Here is a 23,994-nt window from a genome sequence, read left to right on the forward strand (position 1 = left end):
TATGCAGTGTGTCTGTCCCGCAGACATAATTTTCAGGGAGAACTCTTCTGGTCAAAACATTCTGCCGAGTGAAGCACTAGCAAAAGAGCAGGGAAAACTGGAGCAAGAATGGAAAACCTCATGGTCACACTGAAGCAGTGTGCATTTTGCTTCTCCATAAGAGATGACTTCCAGGGGAAGATTTCCACCAGAGGATTACTGTGCTCAAAGGGCCATCTAGTGGATAGAGATCATATGACAGTCAAAAAGAGAAACAAGTGGAAATGCCCCAGGTCCTCATACATGCAAAGCATGCGCTCTACCACTGAGCTACATCCCCGCTGAGAGGACGCTTCCTCATCACACCTAAAAGCTTCAGGAGGGAGTGGGCTAAGTAAGGAAAGGGGTTTGCAGTAGTGCATATGAAAAAACATGACAACTGCCAAATTACATCTTACTACTTACAATGACAAAGTTAAAGCGCCAGGTCGATCTCATCACGTTGGTGCCTGAGACATCACATAATGTGACACAGCCATCTCGGATAGATGCCCCAGATTTGAGAAGTGTAGTTATGGAGAAAAAATAAATATATATATATATATATATATGTATGTCTTCAAACACCAAAAATGAGATAGCACCATTTCGCGCAGGAATTCCTCCAGCCGAAAGCCCACATATGTTGCTAGATAGACTGACACCTCTTTCGGATGTCCTTCTGTATTTGCTGGCTAGTGGAAAGCAACGTGGACCCACCACTCTATAGCTCTGCCGTCATGAGTGTCCCTAGCACACTCGGCAGATGTCGCTTCTCTAGGCAGACAAGCAGTGGAATTCTGCGGAAGGTCAATGGTGCTTCCATTGGTTTTGCCACTAGGCGATCCATTGCAGCCCTAGAATGAAGCATAACCCGCTGAATGCATTCAGGGTGTTCTGCGGTGGGAAAGGTCAGAGGGGGTGATAGTTGGTGAGCGTGCACAGCACCTCAGAATGACACCACTGCCTAGCAGGAGGACCGGTGGAGACACTATTTTCAGCCAATGCCCCTCTGTCTGAACGAGTCTGCCTTGTGTCATCCCGGTAAGAGATCAGGCTAACAGGCTTCCAATGAAAAAAGCAGACATCACACTGAAGCATGGTGCACCGTGCATGTCCACAATCATCGGCTCCAAAGAGAAGACGTTCAGGAACAGGATTTAGTATGGCAAAAGAACACATCATCCTAATTCCTATGTACAGGATAAAAAGCCCACAATTGAGGAAAAATATCACATGGAGATGCCTGGGATCGAACCTGTGGCCTCATACTTCCCAAGTATGTGCTCTACCACTGAGTTACATCCCCACTGCCAGCAAGGAACTGTGAAATCTACCAGATGCTGGCTGGCTGCTTGGGACTAACAGCGCCCAGAACTGACGGTAACTGTCGAATTGGAGTTTCCAAATGGCAGACTTCATTTTAGAGCCACCTGTGTCTGGTTGTCCATAGAAACATGCAGAAAGGCTGCCCCCCCATGCAATTCCCCTGACCAACTAATGAAAAATATCAATATGTTCAAGACTTTTGCTTTTAGAAGCCAGAGATAGGCCCCAGCAGCAGAGCTGGTAGGATATTCCAGCTCAAAACTAACAAGTTACAGAACCTGATCGACTTAGGTTGACAACAGAGGCACATCTGTGGCCACATCCAGTGAAAACAAATTATTTTTAAAGCTAGGCATCATATGCTACAAAGGTACAATGGTGGAGCTATACATTCGGAACCAAAACAATCGACTGAAAAGAAACGCAAGGCAATGCCAATACTTTCACGATTCTGCACCGTTAAAACTGTGGTGTGATGTTTCTCTCTGTGCATTTCTATTTGTAGTGATTGTGAAGGCATACAGGATGTTGACACTGGCAGGGACGTAAACCTCAGTGATATATTATAGGCAGGTTTGCCATACGGGCACCAGCGTTTTCTCAGACAAATAGATATGAATGTCGATGATCCTATAATCATGGCCCGAGTTGCAGTGTGAAATACAAAATAACCGGGACAAAATCACACTGATGTTTATGCAAATGGAGATGCCGGGGATTGAACCCGGGACCTCATACATGCGAAGCATGCGCTCTACCACTGAGCTACATCCGCTCGGTGTGCAGTGGGCCTGTCCTGCAGACATCTTTTCCTGGGAGAATTCTTCCGGTCAAAATATGCTGCCAACTGAAGCACTAGCAAAAGACCAGGGAAAACGGGAGCAAGACTGGAAAAGCACATGGTCAGCTGAAGCAGTGTGCATTATGCTTCTCCATAAGAGATGACTTCCAGGGGAAGTATTCCACCAGAGGATTACCGTGCTCAAAGAGCCATCTCGTGGACAGAGACCATATGACAGTCAAAAAAAGGGAAACAATTGGAGATGCCAGGGATTGGACCCAGGGCCTCATCCATGCAAAGCAAGTGCTCTACCACTGAGCTACATCCCCTCGGTATGCAGTGTGTCTGTCCCGCAGACATAATTTTCAGGGAGAACTCTTCTGGTCAAAACATTCTGCCGAGTGAAGCACTAGCAAAAGAGCAGGGAAAACTGGAGCAAGAATGGAAAACCTCATGGTCACACTGAAGCAGTGTGCATTTTGCTTCTCCATAAGAGATGACTTCCAGGGGAAGATTTCCACCAGAGGATTACTGTGCTCAAAGGGCCATCTAGTGGATAGAGATCATATGACAGTCAAAAAGAGAAACAAGTGGAAATGCCCCAGGTCCTCATACATGCAAAGCATGCGCTCTACCACTGAGCTACATCCCCGCTGAGAGGACGCTTCCTCATCACACCTAAAAGCTTCAGGAGGGAGTGGGCTAAGTAAGGAAAGGGGTTTGCAGTAGTGCATATGAAAAAACATGACAACTGCCAAATTACATCTTACTACTTACAATGACAAAGTTAAAGCGCCAGGTCGATCTCATCACGTTGGTGCCTGAGACATCACATAATGTGACACAGCCATCTCGGATAGATGCCCCAGATTTGAGAAGTGTAGTTATGGAGAAAAAATAAATATATATATATATATATATATGTATGTCTTCAAACACCAAAAATGAGATAGCACCATTTCGCGCAGGAATTCCTCCAGCCGAAAGCCCACATATGTTGCTAGATAGACTGACACCTCTTTCGGATGTCCTTCTGTATTTGCTGGCTAGTGGAAAGCAACGTGGACCCACCACTCTATAGCTCTGCCGTCATGAGTGTCCCTAGCACACTCGGCAGATGTCGCTTCTCTAGGCAGACAAGCAGTGGAATTCTGCGGAAGGTCAATGGTGCTTCCATTGGTTTTGCCACTAGGCGATCCATTGCAGCCCTAGAATGAAGCATAACCCGCTGAATGCATTCAGGGTGTTCTGCGGTGGGAAAGGTCAGAGGGGGTGATAGTTGGTGAGCGTGCACAGCACCTCAGAATGACACCACTGCCTAGCAGGGGGACCGGTGGAGACACTATTTTCAGCCAATGCCCCTCTGTCTGAACGAGTCTGCCTTGTGTCATCCCGGTAAGAGATCAGGCTAACAGGCTTCCAATGAAAAAAACAGACATCACACTGAAGCATGGTGCACCGTGCATGTCCACAATCATCGGCTCCAAAGAGAAGACGTTCAGGAACAGGATTTAGTATGGCAAAAGAACACATCATCCTAATTCCTATGTACAGGATAAAAAGCCCACAATTGAGGAAAAATATCACATGGAGATGCCTGGGATCGAACCTGTGGCCTCATACTTCCCAAGTATGTGCTCTACCACTGAGTTACATGCCCACTGCCAGCAAGGAACTGTGAAATCTACCAGATGCTGGCTGGCTGCTTGGGACTAACAGCGCCCAGAACTGACGGTAACTGTCGAATTGGAGTTTCCAAATGGCAGACTTCATTTTAGAGCCACCTGTGTCTGGTTGTCCATAGAAACATGCAGAAAGGCTGCCCCCCCATGCAATTCCCCTGACCAACTAATGAAAAATATCAATATGTTCAAGACTTTTGCTTTTAGAAGCCAGAGATAGGCCCCAGCAGCAGAGCTGGTAGGATATTCCAGCTCAAAACTAACAAGTTACAGAACCTGATCGACTTAGGTTGACAACAGAGGCACATCTGTGGCCACATCCAGTGAAAACAAATTATTTTTAAAGCTAGGCATCATATGCTACAAAGGTACAATGGTGGAGCTATACATTCGGAACCAAAACAATCGACTGAAAAGAAACGCAAGGCAATGCCAATACTTTCACGATTCTGCACCGTTAAAACTGTGGTGTGATGTTTCTCTCTGTGCATTTCTATTTGTAGTGATTGTGAAGGCATACAGGATGTTGACACTGGCAGGGACGTAAACCTCAGTGATATATTATAGGCAGGTTTGCCATACGGGCACCAGCGTTTTCTCAGACAAATAGATATGAATGTCGATGATCCTATAATCATGGCCCGAGTTGCAGTGTGAAATACAAAATAACCGGGACAAAATCACACTGATGTTTATGCAAATGGAGATGCCGGGGATTGAACCCGGGACCTCATACATGCGAAGCATGCGCTCTACCACTGAGCTACATCCGCTCGGTGTGCAGTGGGCCTGTCCTGCAGACATCTTTTCCTGGGAGAATTCTTCCGGTCAAAATATGCTGCCAACTGAAGCACTAGCAAAAGACCAGGGAAAACGGGAGCAAGACTGGAAAAGCACATGGTCAGCTGAAGCAGTGTGCATTATGCTTCTCCATAAGAGATGACTTCCAGGGGAAGTATTCCACCAGAGGATTACCGTGCTCAAAGAGCCATCTCGTGGACAGAGACCATATGACAGTCAAAAAAAGGGAAACAATTGGAGATGCCAGGGATTGGACCCAGGGCCTCATCCATGCAAAGCAAGTGCTCTACCACTGAGCTACATCCCCTCGGTATGCAGTGTGTCTGTCCCGCAGACATAATTTTCAGGGAGAACTCTTCTGGTCAAAACATTCTGCCGAGTGAAGCACTAGCAAAAGAGCAGGGAAAACTGGAGCAAGAATGGAAAACCTCATGGTCACACTGAAGCAGTGTGCATTTTGCTTCTCCATAAGAGATGACTTCCAGGGGAAGATTTCCACCAGAGGATTACTGTGCTCAAAGGGCCATCTAGTGGATAGAGATCATATGACAGTCAAAAAGAGAAACAAGTGGAAATGCCCCAGGTCCTCATACATGCAAAGCATGCGCTCTACCACTGAGCTACATCCCCGCTGAGAGGACGCTTCCTCATCACACCTAAAAGCTTCAGGAGGGAGTGGGCTAAGTAAGGAAAGGGGTTTGCAGTAGTGCATATGAAAAAACATGACAACTGCCAAATTACATCTTACTACTTACAATGACAAAGTTAAAGCGCCAGGTCGATCTCATCACGTTGGTGCCTGAGACATCACATAATGTGACACAGCCATCTCGGATAGATGCCCCAGATTTGAGAAGTGTAGTTATGGAGAAAAAATAAATATATATATATATATATATATATATGTATGTCTTCAAACACCAAAAATGAGATAGCACCATTTCGCGCAGGAATTCCTCCAGCCGAAAGCCCACATATGTTGCTAGATAGACTGACACCTCTTTCGGATGTCCTTCTGTATTTGCTGGCTAGTGGAAAGCAACGTGGACCCACCACTCTATAGCTCTGCCGTCATGAGTGTCCCTAGCACACTCGGCAGATGTCGCTTCTCTAGGCAGACAAGCAGTGGAATTCTGCGGAAGGTCAATGGTGCTTCCATTGGTTTTGCCACTAGGCGATCCATTGCAGCCCTAGAATGAAGCATAACCCGCTGAATGCATTCAGGGTGTTCTGCGGTGGGAAAGGTCAGAGGGGGTGATAGTTGGTGAGCGTGCACAGCACCTCAGAATGACACCACTGCCTAGCAGGAGGACCGGTGGAGACACTATTTTCAGCCAATGCCCCTCTGTCTGAACGAGTCTGCCTTGTGTCATCCCGGTAAGAGATCAGGCTAACAGGCTTCCAATGAAAAAAGCAGACATCACACTGAAGCATGGTGCACCGTGCATGTCCACAATCATCGGCTCCAAAGAGAAGACGTTCAGGAACAGGATTTAGTATGGCAAAAGAACACATCATCCTAATTCCTATGTACAGGATAAAAAGCCCACAATTGAGGAAAAATATCACATGGAGATGCCTGGGATCGAACCTGTGGCCTCATACTTCCCAAGTATGTGCTCTACCACTGAGTTACATCCCCACTGCCAGCAAGGAACTGTGAAATCTACCAGATGCTGGCTGGCTGCTTGGGACTAACAGCGCCCAGAACTGACGGTAACTGTCGAATTGGAGTTTCCAAATGGCAGACTTCATTTTAGAGCCACCTGTGTCTGGTTGTCCATAGAAACATGCAGAAAGGCTGCCCCCCCATGCAATTCCCCTGACCAACTAATGAAAAATATCAATATGTTCAAGACTTTTGCTTTTAGAAGCCAGAGATAGGCCCCAGCAGCAGAGCTGGTAGGATATTCCAGCTCAAAACTAACAAGTTACAGAACCTGATCGACTTAGGTTGACAACAGAGGCACATCTGTGGCCACATCCAGTGAAAACAAATTATTTTTAAAGCTAGGCATCATATGCTACAAAGGTACAATGGTGGAGCTATACATTCGGAACCAAAACAATCGACTGAAAAGAAACGCAAGGCAATGCCAATACTTTCACGATTCTGCACCGTTAAAACTGTGGTGTGATGTTTCTCTCTGTGCATTTCTATTTGTAGTGATTGTGAAGGCATACAGGATGTTGACACTGGCAGGGACGTAAACCTCAGTGATATATTATAGGCAGGTTTGCCATACGGGCACCAGCGTTTTCTCAGACAAATAGATATGAATGTCGATGATCCTATAATCATGGCCCGAGTTGCAGTGTGAAATACAAAATAACCGGGACAAAATCACACTGATGTTTATGCAAATGGAGATGCCGGGGATTGAACCCGGGACCTCATACATGCGAAGCATGCGCTCTACCACTGAGCTACATCCGCTCGGTGTGCAGTGGGCCTGTCCTGCAGACATCTTTTCCTGGGAGAATTCTTCCGGTCAAAATATGCTGCCAACTGAAGCACTAGCAAAAGACCAGGGAAAACGGGAGCAAGACTGGAAAAGCACATGGTCAGCTGAAGCAGTGTGCATTATGCTTCTCCATAAGAGATGACTTCCAGGGGAAGTATTCCACCAGAGGATTACCGTGCTCAAAGAGCCATCTCGTGGACAGAGACCATATGACAGTCAAAAAAAGGGAAACAATTGGAGATGCCAGGGATTGGACCCAGGGCCTCATCCATGCAAAGCAAGTGCTCTACCACTGAGCTACATCCCCTCGGTATGCAGTGTGTCTGTCCCGCAGACATAATTTTCAGGGAGAACTCTTCTGGTCAAAACATTCTGCTGAGTGAAGCACTAGCAAAAGAGCAGGGAAAACTGGAGCAAGAATGGAAAACCTCATGGTCACACTGAAGCAGTGTGCATTTTGCTTCTCCATAAGAGATGACTTCCAGGGGAAGATTTCCACCAGAGGATTACTGTGCTCAAAGGGCCATCTAGTGGATAGAGATCATATGACAGTCAAAAAGAGAAACAAGTGGAAATGCCCCAGGTCCTCATACATGCAAAGCATGCGCTCTACCACTGAGCTACATCCCCGCTGAGAGGACGCTTCCTCATCACACCTAAAAGCTTCAGGAGGGAGTGGGCTAAGTAAGGAAAGGGGTTTGCAGTAGTGCATATGAAAAAACATGACAACTGCCAAATTACATCTTACTACTTACAATGACAAAGTTAAAGCGCCAGGTCGATCTCATCACGTTGGTGCCTGAGACATCACATAATGTGACACAGCCATCTCGGATAGATGCCCCAGATTTGAGAAGTGTAGTTATGGAGAAAAAATAAATATATATATATATATATATATATATATGTATGTCTTCAAACACCAAAAATGAGATAGCACCATTTCGCGCAGGAATTCCTCCAGCCGAAAGCCCACATATGTTGCTAGATAGACTGACACCTCTTTCGGATGTCCTTCTGTATTTGCTGGCTAGTGGAAAGCAACGTGGACCCACCACTCTATAGCTCTGCCGTCATGAGTGTCCCTAGCACACTCGGCAGATGTCGCTTCTCTAGGCAGACAAGCAGTGGAATTCTGCAGAAGGTCAATGGTGCTTCCATTGGTTTTGCCACTAGGCGATCCATTGCAGCCCTAGAATGAAGCATAACCCGCTGAATGCATTCAGGGTGTTCTGCGGTGGGAAAGGTCAGAGGGGGTGATAGTTGGTGAGCGTGCACAGCACCTCAGAATGACACCACTGCCTAGCAGGAGGACCGGTGGAGACACTATTTTCAGCCAATGCCCCTCTGTCTGAACGAGTCTGCCTTGTGTCATCCCGGTAAGAGATCAGGCTAACAGGCTTCCAATGAAAAAAGCAGACATCACACTGAAGCATGGTGCACCGTGCATGTCCACAATCATCGGCTCCAAAGAGAAGACGTTCAGGAACAGGATTTAGTATGGCAAAAGAACACATCATCCTAATTCCTATGTACAGGATAAAAAGCCCACAATTGAGGAAAAATATCACATGGAGATGCCTGGGATCGAACCTGTGGCCTCATACTTCCCAAGTATGTGCTCTACCACTGAGTTACATCCCCACTGCCAGCAAGGAACTGTGAAATCTACCAGATGCTGGCTGGCTGCTTGGGACTAACAGCGCCCAGAACTGACGGTAACTGTCGAATTGGAGTTTCCAAATGGCAGACTTCATTTTAGAGCCACCTGTGTCTGGTTGTCCATAGAAACATGCAGAAAGGCTGCCCCCCCATGCAATTCCCCTGACCAACTAATGAAAAATATCAATATGTTCAAGACTTTTGCTTTTAGAAGCCAGAGATAGGCCCCAGCAGCAGAGCTGGTAGGATATTCCAGCTCAAAACTAACAAGTTACAGAACCTGATCGACTTAGGTTGACAACAGAGGCACATCTGTGGCCACATCCAGTGAAAACAAATTATTTTTAAAGCTAGGCATCATATGCTACAAAGGTACAATGGTGGAGCTATACATTCGGAACCAAAACAATCGACTGAAAAGAAACGCAAGGCAATGCCAATACTTTCACGATTCTGCACCGTTAAAACTGTGGTGTGATGTTTCTCTCTGTGCATTTCTATTTGTAGTGATTGTGAAGGCATACAGGATGTTGACACTGGCAGGGACGTAAACCTCAGTGATATATTATAGGCAGGTTTGCCATACGGGCACCAGCGTTTTCTCAGACAAATAGATATGAATGTCGATGATCCTATAATCATGGCCCGAGTTGCAGTGTGAAATACAAAATAACCGGGACAAAATCACACTGATGTTTATGCAAATGGAGATGCCGGGGATTGAACCCGGGACCTCATACATGCGAAGCATGCGCTCTACCACTGAGCTACATCCGCTCGGTGTGCAGTGGGCCTGTCCTGCAGACATCTTTTCCTGGGAGAATTCTTCCGGTCAAAATATGCTGCCAACTGAAGCACTAGCAAAAGACCAGGGAAAACGGGAGCAAGACTGGAAAAGCACATGGTCAGCTGAAGCAGTGTGCATTATGCTTCTCCATAAGAGATGACTTCCAGGGGAAGTATTCCACCAGAGGATTACCGTGCTCAAAGAGCCATCTCGTGGACAGAGACCATATGACAGTCAAAAAAAGGGAAACAATTGGAGATGCCAGGGATTGGACCCAGGGCCTCATCCATGCAAAGCAAGTGCTCTACCACTGAGCTACATCCCCTCGGTATGCAGTGTGTCTGTCCCGCAGACATAATTTTCAGGGAGAACTCTTCTGGTCAAAACATTCTGCCGAGTGAAGCACTAGCAAAAGAGCAGGGAAAACTGGAGCAAGAATGGAAAACCTCATGGTCACACTGAAGCAGTGTGCATTTTGCTTCTCCATAAGAGATGACTTCCAGGGGAAGATTTCCACCAGAGGATTACTGTGCTCAAAGGGCCATCTAGTGGATAGAGATCATATGACAGTCAAAAAGAGAAACAAGTGGAAATGCCCCAGGTCCTCATACATGCAAAGCATGCGCTCTACCACTGAGCTACATCCCCGCTGAGAGGACGCTTCCTCATCACACCTAAAAGCTTCAGGAGGGAGTGGGCTAAGTAAGGAAAGGGGTTTGCAGTAGTGCATATGAAAAAACATGACAACTGCCAAATTACATCTTACTACTTACAATGACAAAGTTAAAGCGCCAGGTCGATCTCATCACGTTGGTGCCTGAGACATCACATAATGTGACACAGCCATCTCGGATAGATGCCCCAGATTTGAGAAGTGTAGTTATGGAGAAAAAATAAATATATATATATATATATATATATATGTATGTCTTCAAACACCAAAAATGAGATAGCACCATTTCGCGCAGGAATTCCTCCAGCCGAAAGCCCACATATGTTGCTAGATAGACTGACACCTCTTTCGGATGTCCTTCTGTATTTGCTGGCTAGTGGAAAGCAACGTGGACCCACCACTCTATAGCTCTGCCGTCATGAGTGTCCCTAGCACACTCGGCAGATGTCGCTTCTCTAGGCAGACAAGCAGTGGAATTCTGCGGAAGGTCAATGGTGCTTCCATTGGTTTTGCCACTAGGCGATCCATTGCAGCCCTAGAATGAAGCATAACCCGCTGAATGCATTCAGGGTGTTCTGCGGTGGGAAAGGTCAGAGGGGGTGATAGTTGGTGAGCGTGCACAGCACCTCAGAATGACACCACTGCCTAGCAGGAGGACCGGTGGAGACACTATTTTCAGCCAATGCCCCTCTGTCTGAACGAGTCTGCCTTGTGTCATCCCGGTAAGAGATCAGGCTAACAGGCTTCCAATGAAAAAAGCAGACATCACACTGAAGCATGGTGCACCGTGCATGTCCACAATCATCGGCTCCAAAGAGAAGACGTTCAGGAACAGGATTTAGTATGGCAAAAGAACACATCATCCTAATTCCTATGTACAGGATAAAAAGCCCACAATTGAGGAAAAATATCACATGGAGATGCCTGGGATCGAACCTGTGGCCTCATACTTCCCAAGTATGTGCTCTACCACTGAGTTACATCCCCACTGCCAGCAAGGAACTGTGAAATCTACCAGATGCTGGCTGGCTGCTTGGGACTAACAGCGCCCAGAACTGACGGTAACTGTCGAATTGGAGTTTCCAAATGGCAGACTTCATTTTAGAGCCACCTGTGTCTGGTTGTCCATAGAAACATGCAGAAAGGCTGCCCCCCCATGCAATTCCCCTGACCAACTAATGAAAAATATCAATATGTTCAAGACTTTTGCTTTTAGAAGCCAGAGATAGGCCCCAGCAGCAGAGCTGGTAGGATATTCCAGCTCAAAACTAACAAGTTACAGAACCTGATCGACTTAGGTTGACAACAGAGGCACATCTGTGGCCACATCCAGTGAAAACAAATTATTTTTAAAGCTAGGCATCATATGCTACAAAGGTACAATGGTGGAGCTATACATTCGGAACCAAAACAATCGACTGAAAAGAAACGCAAGGCAATGCCAATACTTTCACGATTCTGCACCGTTAAAACTGTGGTGTGATGTTTCTCTCTGTGCATTTCTATTTGTAGTGATTGTGAAGGCATACAGGATGTTGACACTGGCAGGGACGTAAACCTCAGTGATATATTATAGGCAGGTTTGCCATACGGGCACCAGCGTTTTCTCAGACAAATAGATATGAATGTCGATGATCCTATAATCATGGCCCGAGTTGCAGTGTGAAATACAAAATAACCGGGACAAAATCACACTGATGTTTATGCAAATGGAGATGCCGGGGATTGAACCCGGGACCTCATACATGCGAAGCATGCGCTCTACCACTGAGCTACATCCGCTCGGTGTGCAGTGGGCCTGTCCTGCAGACATCTTTTCCTGGGAGAATTCTTCCGGTCAAAATATGCTGCCAACTGAAGCACTAGCAAAAGACCAGGGAAAACGGGAGCAAGACTGGAAAAGCACATGGTCAGCTGAAGCAGTGTGCATTATGCTTCTCCATAAGAGATGACTTCCAGGGGAAGTATTCCACCAGAGGATTACCGTGCTCAAAGAGCCATCTCGTGGACAGAGACCATATGACAGTCAAAAAAAGGGAAACAATTGGAGATGCCAGGGATTGGACCCAGGGCCTCATCCATGCAAAGCAAGTGCTCTACCACTGAGCTACATCCCCTCGGTATGCAGTGTGTCTGTCCCGCAGACATAATTTTCAGGGAGAACTCTTCTGGTCAAAACATTCTGCCGAGTGAAGCACTAGCAAAAGAGCAGGGAAAACTGGAGCAAGAATGGAAAACCTCATGGTCACACTGAAGCAGTGTGCATTTTGCTTCTCCATAAGAGATGACTTCCAGGGGAAGATTTCCACCAGAGGATTACTGTGCTCAAAGGGCCATCTAGTGGATAGAGATCATATGACAGTCAAAAAGAGAAACAAGTGGAAATGCCCCAGGTCCTCATACATGCAAAGCATGCGCTCTACCACTGAGCTACATCCCCGCTGAGAGGACGCTTCCTCATCACACCTAAAAGCTTCAGGAGGGAGTGGGCTAAGTAAGGAAAGGGGTTTGCAGTAGTGCATATGAAAAAACATGACAACTGCCAAATTACATCTTACTACTTACAATGACAAAGTTAAAGCGCCAGGTCGATCTCATCACGTTGGTGCCTGAGACATCACATAATGTGACACAGCCATCTCGGATAGATGCCCCAGATTTGAGAAGTGTAGTTATGGAGAAAAAATAAATATATATATATATATATATATATATATGTATGTCTTCAAACACCAAAAATGAGATAGCACCATTTCGCGCAGGAATTCCTCCAGCCGAAAGCCCACATATGTTGCTAGATAGACTGACACCTCTTTCGGATGTCCTTCTGTATTTGCTGGCTATTGGAAAGCAACGTGGACCCACCACTCTATAGCTCTGCCGTCATGAGTGTCCCTAGCACACTCGGCAGATGTCGCTTCTCTAGGCAGACAAGCAGTGGAATTCTGCGGAAGGTCAATGGTGCTTCCATTGGTTTTGCCACTAGGCGATCCATTGCAGCCCTAGAATGAAGCATAACCCGCTGAATGCATTCAGGGTGTTCTGCGGTGGGAAAGGTCAGAGGGGGTGATAGTTGGTGAGCGTGCACAGCACCTCAGAATGACACCACTGCCTAGCAGGAGGACCGGTGGAGACACTATTTTCAGCCAATGCCCCTCTGTCTGAACGAGTCTGCCTTGTGTCATCCCGGTAAGAGATCAGGCTAACAGGCTTCCAATGAAAAAAGCAGACATCACACTGAAGCATGGTGCACCGTGCATGTCCACAATCATCGGCTCCAAAGAGAAGACGTTCAGGAACAGGATTTAGTATGGCAAAAGAACACATCATCCTAATTCCTATGTACAGGATAAAAAGCCCACAATTGAGGAAAAATATCACATGGAGATGCCTGGGATCGAACCTGTGGCCTCATACTTCCCAAGTATGTGCTCTACCACTGAGTTACATCCCCACTGCCAGCAAGGAACTGTGAAATCTACCAGATGCTGGCTGGCTGCTTGGGACTAACAGCGCCCAGAACTGACGGTAACTGTCGAATTGGAGTTTCCAAATGGCAGACTTCATTTTAGAGCCACCTGTGTCTGGTTGTCCATAGAAACATGCAGAAAGGCTGCCCCCCCATGCAATTCCCCTGACCAACTAATGAAAAATATCAATATGTTCAAGACTTTTGCTTTTAGAAGCCAGAGATAGGCCCCAGCAGCAGAGCTGGTAGGATATTCCAGCTCAAAACTAACAAGTTACAGAACCTGATCGACTTAGGTTGACAACAGAGGCACATCTGTGGCCACATCCAGTGAAAACAAATTATTTTTAAAGCTAGGCATCATATGCTACAAAGGTACAATGGTGGAGCTATACATTCGGAACCAAAACAATCGACTGAAAAGAAACGCAAGGCAATGCCAATACTTTCACGATTCTGCACCGTTAAAACTGTGGTGTGATGTTTCTCTCTGTGCATTTCTATTTGTAGTGATTGTGAAGGCATACAGGATGTTGACACTGGCAGGGACGTAAACCTCAGTGATATATTATAGGCAGGTTTGCCATACGGGCACCAGCGTTTTCTCAGACAAATAGATATGAATGTCGATGATCCTATAATCATGGCCCGAGTTGCAGTGTGAAATACAAAATAACCGGGACAAAATCACACTGATGTTTATGCAAATGGAGATGCCGGGGATTGAACCCGGGACCTCATACATGCGAAGCATGCGCTCTACCACTGAGCTACATCCGCTCGGTGTGCAGTGGGCCTGTCCTGCAGACATCTTTTCCTGGGAGAATTCTTCCGGTCAAAATATGCTGCCAACTGAAGCACTAGCAAAAGACCAGGGAAAACGGGAGCAAGACTGGAAAAGCACATGGTCAGCTGAAGCAGTGTGCATTATGCTTCTCCATAAGAGATGACTTCCAGGGGAAGTATTCCACCAGAGGATTACCGTGCTCAAAGAGCCATCTCGTGGACAGAGACCATATGACAGTCAAAAAAAGGGAAACAATTGGAGATGCCAGGGATTGGACCCAGGGCCTCATCCATGCAAAGCAAGTGCTCTACCACTGAGCTACATCCCCTCGGTATGCAGTGTGTCTGTCCCGCAGACATAATTTTCAGGGAGAACTCTTCTGGTCAAAACATTCTGCCGAGTGAAGCACTAGCAAAAGAGCAGGGAAAACTGGAGCAAGAATGGAAAACCTCATGGTCACACTGAAGCAGTGTGCATTTTGCTTCTCCATAAGAGATGACTTCCAGGGGAAGATTTCCACCAGAGGATTACTGTGCTCAAAGGGCCATCTAGTGGATAGAGATCATATGACAGTCAAAAAGAGAAACAAGTGGAAATGCCCCAGGTCCTCATACATGCAAAGCATGCGCTCTACCACTGAGCTACATCCCCGCTGAGAGGACGCTTCCTCATCACACCTAAAAGCTTCAGGAGGGAGTGGGCTAAGTAAGGAAAGGGGTTTGCAGTAGTGCATATGAAAAAACATGACAACTGCCAAATTACATCTTACTACTTACAATGACAAAGTTAAAGCGCCAGGTCGATCTCATCACGTTGGTGCCTGAGACATCACATAATGTGACACAGCCATCTCGGATAGATGCCCCAGATTTGAGAAGTGTAGTTATGGAGAAAAAATAAATATATATATATATATATATATATATATGTATGTCTTCAAACACCAAAAATGAGATAGCACCATTTCGCGCAGGAATTCCTCCAGCCGAAAGCCCACATATGTTGCTAGATAGACTGACACCTCTTTCGGATGTCCTTCTGTATTTGCTGGCTATTGGAAAGCAACGTGGACCCACCACTCTATAGCTCTGCCGTCATGAGTGTCCCTAGCACACTCGGCAGATGTCGCTTCTCTAGGCAGACAAGCAGTGGAATTCTGCGGAAGGTCAATGGTGCTTCCATTGGTTTTGCCACTAGGCGATCCATTGCAGCCCTAGAATGAAGCATAACCCGCTGAATGCATTCAGGGTGTTCTGCGGTGGGAAAGGTCAGAGGGGGTGATAGTTGGTGAGCGTGCACAGCACCTCAGAATGACACCACTGCCTAGCAGGAGGACCGGTGGAGACACTATTTTCAGCCAATGCCCCTCTGTCTGAACGAGTCTGCCTTGTGTCATCCCGGTAAGAGATCAGGCTAACAGGCTTCCAATGAAAAAAGCAGACATCACACTGAAGCATGGTGCACCGTGCATGTCCACAATCATCGGCTCCAAAGAGAAGACGTTCAGGAACAGGATTTAGTATGGCAAAAGAACACATCATCCTAATTCCTATGTACAGGATAAAAAGCCCACAATTGAGGAAAAATATCACATGGAGATGCCTGGGATCGAACCTGTGGCCTCATACTTCCCAAGTATGTGCTCTACCACTGAGTTACATCCCCACTGCCAGCAAGGAACTGTGAAATCTACCAGATGCTGGCTGGCTGCTTGGGACTAACAGCGCCCAGAACTGACGGTAACTGTCGAATTGGAGTTTCCAAATGGCAGACTTCATTTTAGAGCCACCTGTGTCTGGTTGTCCATAGAAACATGCAGAAAGGCTGCCCCCCCATGCAATTCCCCTGACCAACTAATGAAAAATATCAATATGTTCAAGACTTTTGCTTTTAGAAGCCAGAGATAGGCCCCAGCAGCAGAGCTGGTAGGATATTCCAGCTCAAAACTAACAAGTTACAGAACCTGATCGACTTAGGTTGACAACAGAGGCACATCTGTGGCCACATCCAGTGAAAACAAATTATTTTTAAAGCTAGGCATCATATGCTACAAAGGTACAATGGTGGAGCTATACATTCGGAACCAAAACAATCGACTGAAAAGAAACGCAAGGCAATGCCAATACTTTCACGATTCTGCACCGTTAAAACTGTGGTGTGATGTTTCTCTCTGTGCATTTCTATTTGTAGTGATTGTGAAGGCATACAGGATGTTGACACTGGCAGGGACGTAAACCTCAGTGATATATTATAGGCAGGTTTGCCATACGGGCACCAGCGTTTTCTCAGACAAATAGATATGAATGTCGATGATCCTATAATCATGGCCCGAGTTGCAGTGTGAAATACAAAATAACCGGGACAAAATCACACTGATGTTTATGCAAATGGAGATGCCGGGGATTGAACCCGGGACCTCATACATGCGAAGCATGCGCTCTACCACTGAGCTACATCCGCTCGGTGTGCAGTGGGCCTGTCCTGCAGACATCTTTTCCTGGGAGAATTCTTCCGGTCAAAATATGCTGCCAACTGAAGCACTAGCAAAAGACCAGGGAAAACGGGAGCAAGACTGGAAAAGCACATGGTCAGCTGAAGCAGTGTGCATTATGCTTCTCCATAAGAGATGACTTCCAGGGGAAGTATTCCACCAGAGGATTACCGTGCTCAAAGAGCCATCTCGTGGACAGAGACCATATGACAGTCAAAAAAAGGGAAACAATTGGAGATGCCAGGGATTGGACCCAGGGCCTCATCCATGCAAAGCAAGTGCTCTACCACTGAGCTACATCCCCTCGGTATGCAGTGTGTCTGTCCCGCAGACATAATTTTCAGGGAGAACTCTTCTGGTCAAAACATTCTGCCGAGTGAAGCACTAGCAAAAGAGCAGGGAAAACTGGAGCAAGAATGGAAAACCTCATGGTCACACTGAAGCAGTGTGCATTTTGCTTCTCCATAAGAGATGACTTCCAGGGGAAGATTTCCACCAGAGGATTACTGTGCTCAAAGGGCCATCTAGTGGATAGAGATCATATGACAGTCAAAAAGAGAAACAAGTGGAAATGCCCCAGGTCCTCATACATGCAAAGCATGCGCTCTACCACTGAGCTACATCCCCGCTGAGAGGACGCTTCCTCATCACACCTAAAAGCTTCAGGAGGGAGTGGGCTAAGTAAGGAAAGGGGTTTGCAGTAGTGCATATGAAAAAACATGACAACTGCCAAATTACATCTTACTACTTACAATGACAAAGTTAAAGCGCCAGGTCGATCTCATCACGTTGGTGCCTGAGACATCACATAATGTGACACAGCCATCTCGGATAGATGCCCCAGATTTGAGAAGTGTAGTTATGGAGAAAAAATAAATATATATATATATATATATATGTATGTCTTCAAACACCAAAAATGAGATAGCACCATTTCGCGCAGGAATTCCTCCAGCCGAAAGCCCACATATGTTGCTAGATAGACTGACACCTCTTTCGGATGTCCTTCTGTATTTGCTGGCTAGTGGAAAGCAACGTGGACCCACCACTCTATAGCTCTGCCGTCATGAGTGTCCCTAGCACACTCGGCAGATGTCGCTTCTCTAGGCAGACAAGCAGTGGAATTCTGCGGAAGGTCAATGGTGCTTCCATTGGTTTTGCCACTAGGCGATCCATTGCAGCCCTAGAATGAAGCATAACCCGCTGAATGCATTCAGGGTGTTCTGCGGTGGGAAAGGTCAGAGGGGGTGATAGTTGGTGAGCGTGCACAGCACCTCAGAATGACACCACTGCCTAGCAGGGGGACCGGTGGAGACACTATTTTCAGCCAATGCCCCTCTGTCTGAACGAGTCTGCCTTGTGTCATCCCGGTAAGAGATCAGGCTAACAGGCTTCCAATGAAAAAAACAGACATCACACTGAAGCATGGTGCACCGTGCATGTCCACAATCATCGGCTCCAAAGAGAAGACGTTCAGGAACAGGATTTAGTATGGCAAAAGAACACATCATCCTAATTCCTATGTACAGGATAAAAAGCCCACAATTGAGGAAAAATATCACATGGAGATGCCTGGGATCGAACCTGTGGCCTCATACTTCCCAAGTATGTGCTCTACCACTGAGTTACATGCCCACTGCCAGCAAGGAACTGTGAAATCTACCAGATGCTGGCTGGCTGCTTGGGACTAACAGCGCCCAGAACTGACGGTAACTGTCGAATTGGAGTTTCCAAATGGCAGACTTCATTTTAGAGCCACCTGTGTCTGGTTGTCCATAGAAACATGCAGAAAGGCTGCCCCCCCATGCAATTCCCCTGACCAACTAATGAAAAATATCAATATGTTCAAGACTTTTGCTTTTAGAAGCCAGAGATAGGCCCCAGCAGCAGAGCTGGTAGGATATTCCAGCTCAAAACTAACAAGTTACAGAACCTGATCGACTTAGGTTGACAACAGAGGCACATCTGTGGCCACATCCAGTGAAAACAAATTATTTTTAAAGCTAGGCATCATATGCTACAAAGGTACAATGGTGGAGCTATACATTCGGAACCAAAACAATCGACTGAAAAGAAACGCAAGGCAATGCCAATACTTTCACGATTCTGCACCGTTAAAACTGTGGTGTGATGTTTCTCTCTGTGCATTTCTATTTGTAGTGATTGTGAAGGCATACAGGATGTTGACACTGGCAGGGACGTAAACCTCAGTGATATATTATAGGCAGGTTTGCCATACGGGCACCAGCGTTTTCTCAGACAAATAGATATGAATGTCGATGATCCTATAATCATGGCCCGAGTTGCAGTGTGAAATACAAAATAACCGGGACAAAATCACACTGATGTTTATGCAAATGGAGATGCCGGGGATTGAACCCGGGACCTCATACATGCGAAGCATGCGCTCTACCACTGAGCTACATCCGCTCGGTGTGCAGTGGGCCTGTCCTGCAGACATCTTTTCCTGGGAGAATTCTTCCGGTCAAAATATGCTGCCAACTGAAGCACTAGCAAAAGACCAGGGAAAACGGGAGCAAGACTGGAAAAGCACATGGTCAGCTGAAGCAGTGTGCATTATGCTTCTCCATAAGAGATGACTTCCAGGGGAAGTATTCCACCAGAGGATTACCGTGCTCAAAGAGCCATCTCGTGGACAGAGACCATATGACAGTCAAAAAAAGGGAAACAATTGGAGATGCCAGGGATTGGACCCAGGGCCTCATCCATGCAAAGCAAGTGCTCTACCACTGAGCTACATCCCCTCGGTATGCAGTGTGTCTGTCCCGCAGACATAATTTTCAGGGAGAACTCTTCTGGTCAAAACATTCTGCCGAGTGAAGCACTAGCAAAAGAGCAGGGAAAACTGGAGCAAGAATGGAAAACCTCATGGTCACACTGAAGCAGTGTGCATTTTGCTTCTCCATAAGAGATGACTTCCAGGGGAAGATTTCCACCAGAGGATTACTGTGCTCAAAGGGCCATCTAGTGGATAGAGATCATATGACAGTCAAAAAGAGAAACAAGTGGAAATGCCCCAGGTCCTCATACATGCAAAGCATGCGCTCTACCACTGAGCTACATCCCCGCTGAGAGGACGCTTCCTCATCACACCTAAAAGCTTCAGGAGGGAGTGGGCTAAGTAAGGAAAGGGGTTTGCAGTAGTGCATATGAAAAAACATGACAACTGCCAAATTACATCTTACTACTTACAATGACAAAGTTAAAGCGCCAGGTCGATCTCATCACGTTGGTGCCTGAGACATCACATAATGTGACACAGCCATCTCGGATAGATGCCCCAGATTTGAGAAGTGTAGTTATGGAGAAAAAATAAATATATATATATATATATATATATATATGTATGTCTTCAAACACCAAAAATGAGATAGCACCATTTCGCGCAGGAATTCCTCCAGCCGAAAGCCCACATATGTTGCTAGATAGACTGACACCTCTTTCGGATGTCCTTCTGTATTTGCTGGCTAGTGGAAAGCAACGTGGACCCACCACTCTATAGCTCTGCCGTCATGAGTGTCCCTAGCACACTCGGCAGATGTCGCTTCTCTAGGCAGACAAGCAGTGGAATTCTGCGGAAGGTCAATGGTGCTTCCATTGGTTTTGCCACTAGGCGATCCATTGCAGCCCTAGAATGAAGCATAACCCGCTGAATGCATTCAGGGTGTTCTGCGGTGGGAAAGGTCAGAGGGGGTGATAGTTGGTGAGCGTGCACAGCACCTCAGAATGACACCACTGCCTAGCAGGAGGACCGGTGGAGACACTATTTTCAGCCAATGCCCCTCTGTCTGAACGAGTCTGCCTTGTGTCATCCCGGTAAGAGATCAGGCTAACAGGCTTCCAATGAAAAAAGCAGACATCACACTGAAGCATGGTGCACCGTGCATGTCCACAATCATCGGCTCCAAAGAGAAGACGTTCAGGAACAGGATTTAGTATGGCAAAAGAACACATCATCCTAATTCCTATGTACAGGATAAAAAGCCCACAATTGAGGAAAAATATCACATGGAGATGCCTGGGATCGAACCTGTGGCCTCATACTTCCCAAGTATGTGCTCTACCACTGAGTTACATCCCCACTGCCAGCAAGGAACTGTGAAATCTACCAGATGCTGGCTGGCTGCTTGGGACTAACAGCGCCCAGAACTGACGGTAACTGTCGAATTGGAGTTTCCAAATGGCAGACTTCATTTTAGAGCCACCTGTGTCTGGTTGTCCATAGAAACATGCAGAAAGGCTGCCCCCCCATGCAATTCCCCTGACCAACTAATGAAAAATATCAATATGTTCAAGACTTTTGCTTTTAGAAGCCAGAGATAGGCCCCAGCAGCAGAGCTGGTAGGATATTCCAGCTCAAAACTAACAAGTTACAGAACCTGATCGACTTAGGTTGACAACAGAGGCACATCTGTGGCCACATCCAGTGAAAACAAATTATTTTTAAAGCTAGGCATCATATGCTACAAAGGTACAATGGTGGAGCTATACATTCGGAACCAAAACAATCGACTGAAAAGAAACGCAAGGCAATGCCAATACTTTCACGATTCTGCACCGTTAAAACTGTGGTGTGATGTTTCTCTCTGCATTTCTATTTGTAGTGATTGTGAAGGCATACAGGATGTTGACACTGGCAGGGACGTAAACCTCAGTGATATATTATAGGCAGGTTTGCCATACGGGCACCAGCGTTTTCTCAGACAAATAGATATGAATGTCGATGATCCTATAATCATGGCCCGAGTTGCAGTGTGAAATACAAAATAACCGGGACAAAATCACACTGATGTTTATGCAAATGGAGATGCCGGGGATTGAACCCGGGACCTCATACATGCGAAGCATGCGCTCTACCACTGAGCTACATCCGCTCGGTGTGCAGTGGGCCTGTCCTGCAGACATCTTTTCCTGGGAGAATTCTTCCGGTCAAAATATGCTGCCAACTGAAGCACTAGCAAAAGACCAGGGAAAACGGGAGCAAGACTGGAAAAGCACATGGTCAGCTGAAGCAGTGTGCATTATGCTTCTCCATAAGAGATGACTTCCAGGGGAAGTATTCCACCAGAGGATTACCGTGCTCAAAGAGCCATCTCGTGGACAGAGACCATATGACAGTCAAAAAAAGGGAAACAATTGGAGATGCCAGGGATTGGACCCAGGGCCTCATCCATGCAAAGCAAGTGCTCTACCACTGAGCTACATCCCCTCGGTATGCAGTGTGTCTGTCCCGCAGACATAATTTTCAGGGAGAACTCTTCTGGTCAAAACATTCTGCCGAGTGAAGCACTAGCAAAAGAGCAGGGAAAACTGGAGCAAGAATGGAAAACCTCATGGTCACACTGAAGCAGTGTGCATTTTGCTTCTCCATAAGAGATGACTTCCAGGGGAAGATTTCCACCAGAGGATTACTGTGCTCAAAGGGCCATCTAGTGGATAGAGATCATATGACAGTCAAAAAGAGAAACAAGTGGAAATGCCCCAGGTCCTCATACATGCAAAGCATGCGCTCTACCACTGAGCTACATCCCCGCTGAGAGGACGCTTCCTCATCACACCTAAAAGCTTCAGGAGGGAGTGGGCTAAGTAAGGAAAGGGGTTTGCAGTAGTGCATATGAAAAAACATGACAACTGCCAAATTACATCTTACTACTTACAATGACAAAGTTAAAGCGCCAGGTCGATCTCATCACGTTGGTGCCTGAGACATCACATAATGTGACACAGCCATCTCGGATAGATGCCCCAGATTTGAGAAGTGTAGTTATGGAGAAAAAATAAATATATATATATATATATGTATGTCTTCAAACACCAAAAATGAGATAGCACCATTTCGCGCAGGAATTCCTCCAGCCGAAAGCCCACATATGTTGCTAGATAGACTGACACCTCTTTCGGATGTCCTTCTGTATTTGCTGGCTAGTGGAAAGCAACGTGGACCCACCACTCTATAGCTCTGCCGTCATGAGTGTCCCTAGCACACTCGGCAGATGTCGCTTCTCTAGGCAGACAAGCAGTGGAATTCTGCGGAAGGTCAATGGTGCTTCCATTGGTTTTGCCACTAGGCGATCCATTGCAGCCCTAGAATGAAGCATAACCCGCTGAATGCATTCAGGGTGTTCTGCGGTGGGAAAGGTCAGAGGGGGTGATAGTTGGTGAGCGTGCACAGCACCTCAGAATGACACCACTGCCTAGCAGGAGGACCGGTGGAGACACTATTTTCAGCCAATGCCCCTCTGTCTGAACGAGTCTGCCTTGTGTCATCCCGGTAAGAGATCAGGCTAACAGGCTTCCAATGAAAAAAGCAGACATCACACTGAAGCATGGTGCACCGTGCATGTCCACAATCATCGGCTCCAAAGAGAAGACGTTCAGGAACAGGATTTAGTATGGCAAAAGAACACATCATCCTAATTCCTATGTACAGGATAAAAAGCCCACAATTGAGGAAAAATATCACATGGAGATGCCTGGGATCGAACCTGTGGCCTCATACTTCCCAAATATGTGCTCTACCACTGAGTTACATCCCCACTGCCAGCAAGGAACTGTGAAATCTACCAGATGCTGGCTGGCTGCTTGGGACTAACAGCGCCCAGAACTGACGGTAACTGTCGAATTGGAGTTTCCAAATGGCAGACTTCATTTTAGAGCCACCTGTGTCTGGTTGTCCATAGAAACATGCAGAAAGGCTGCCCCCCCATGCAATTCCCCTGACCAACTAATGAAAAATATCAATATGTTCAAGACTTTTGCTTTTAGAAGCCAGAGATAGGCCCCAGCAGCAGAGCTGGTAGGATATTCCAGCTCAAAACTAACAAGTTACAGAACCTGATCGACTTAGGTTGACAACAGAGGCACATCTGTGGCCACATCCAGTGAAAACAAATTATTTTTAAAGCTAGGCATCATATGCTACAAAGGTACAATGGTGGAGCTATACATTCGGAACCAAAACAATCGACTGAAAAGAAACGCAAGGCAATGCCAATACTTTCACGATTCTGCACCGTTAAAACTGTGGT

General features: G+C 46.5%; 9 non-coding genes across 9 annotated transcripts; all 9 read right to left on the reverse strand.

The window, feature by feature from the left end:
- Positions 1–2,050: 2,050 nt before the first annotated feature.
- Positions 2,051–2,122, reverse strand: TRNAA-CGC (transfer RNA alanine (anticodon CGC)). The gene has a single exon. It is a non-coding gene; the product is annotated as a tRNA-Ala (tRNA).
- Positions 2,123–4,511: 2,389 nt separating this feature from the next.
- TRNAA-CGC (transfer RNA alanine (anticodon CGC)) lies at positions 4,512–4,583 on the reverse strand. The gene has a single exon. It is a non-coding gene; the product is annotated as a tRNA-Ala (tRNA).
- A 2,393-nt stretch (positions 4,584–6,976) lies between these two features.
- TRNAA-CGC (transfer RNA alanine (anticodon CGC)) lies at positions 6,977–7,048 on the reverse strand. Its single transcript has one exon. It is a non-coding gene; the product is annotated as a tRNA-Ala (tRNA).
- A 2,395-nt stretch (positions 7,049–9,443) lies between these two features.
- Positions 9,444–9,515, reverse strand: TRNAA-CGC (transfer RNA alanine (anticodon CGC)). Its single transcript has one exon. It is a non-coding gene; the product is annotated as a tRNA-Ala (tRNA).
- Positions 9,516–11,908: 2,393 nt separating this feature from the next.
- On the reverse strand, positions 11,909–11,980 carry TRNAA-CGC (transfer RNA alanine (anticodon CGC)). The gene has a single exon. It is a non-coding gene; the product is annotated as a tRNA-Ala (tRNA).
- Positions 11,981–14,375: 2,395 nt separating this feature from the next.
- TRNAA-CGC (transfer RNA alanine (anticodon CGC)) lies at positions 14,376–14,447 on the reverse strand. Its single transcript has one exon. It is a non-coding gene; the product is annotated as a tRNA-Ala (tRNA).
- A 2,395-nt stretch (positions 14,448–16,842) lies between these two features.
- Positions 16,843–16,914, reverse strand: TRNAA-CGC (transfer RNA alanine (anticodon CGC)). The gene has a single exon. It is a non-coding gene; the product is annotated as a tRNA-Ala (tRNA).
- A 2,389-nt stretch (positions 16,915–19,303) lies between these two features.
- TRNAA-CGC (transfer RNA alanine (anticodon CGC)) lies at positions 19,304–19,375 on the reverse strand. The gene has a single exon. It is a non-coding gene; the product is annotated as a tRNA-Ala (tRNA).
- Positions 19,376–21,768: 2,393 nt separating this feature from the next.
- On the reverse strand, positions 21,769–21,840 carry TRNAA-CGC (transfer RNA alanine (anticodon CGC)). Its single transcript has one exon. It is a non-coding gene; the product is annotated as a tRNA-Ala (tRNA).
- Positions 21,841–23,994: the final 2,154 nt, after the last annotated feature.

Source organism: Ambystoma mexicanum, assembly GCF_040938575.1.
Source record: "Ambystoma mexicanum isolate Mex_15411 chromosome 12 unlocalized genomic scaffold, UKY_AmexF1_1 Mex_chr12_unloc.1, whole genome shotgun sequence".
Lineage (NCBI taxonomy): Eukaryota > Metazoa > Chordata > Amphibia > Caudata > Ambystomatidae > Ambystoma > Ambystoma mexicanum.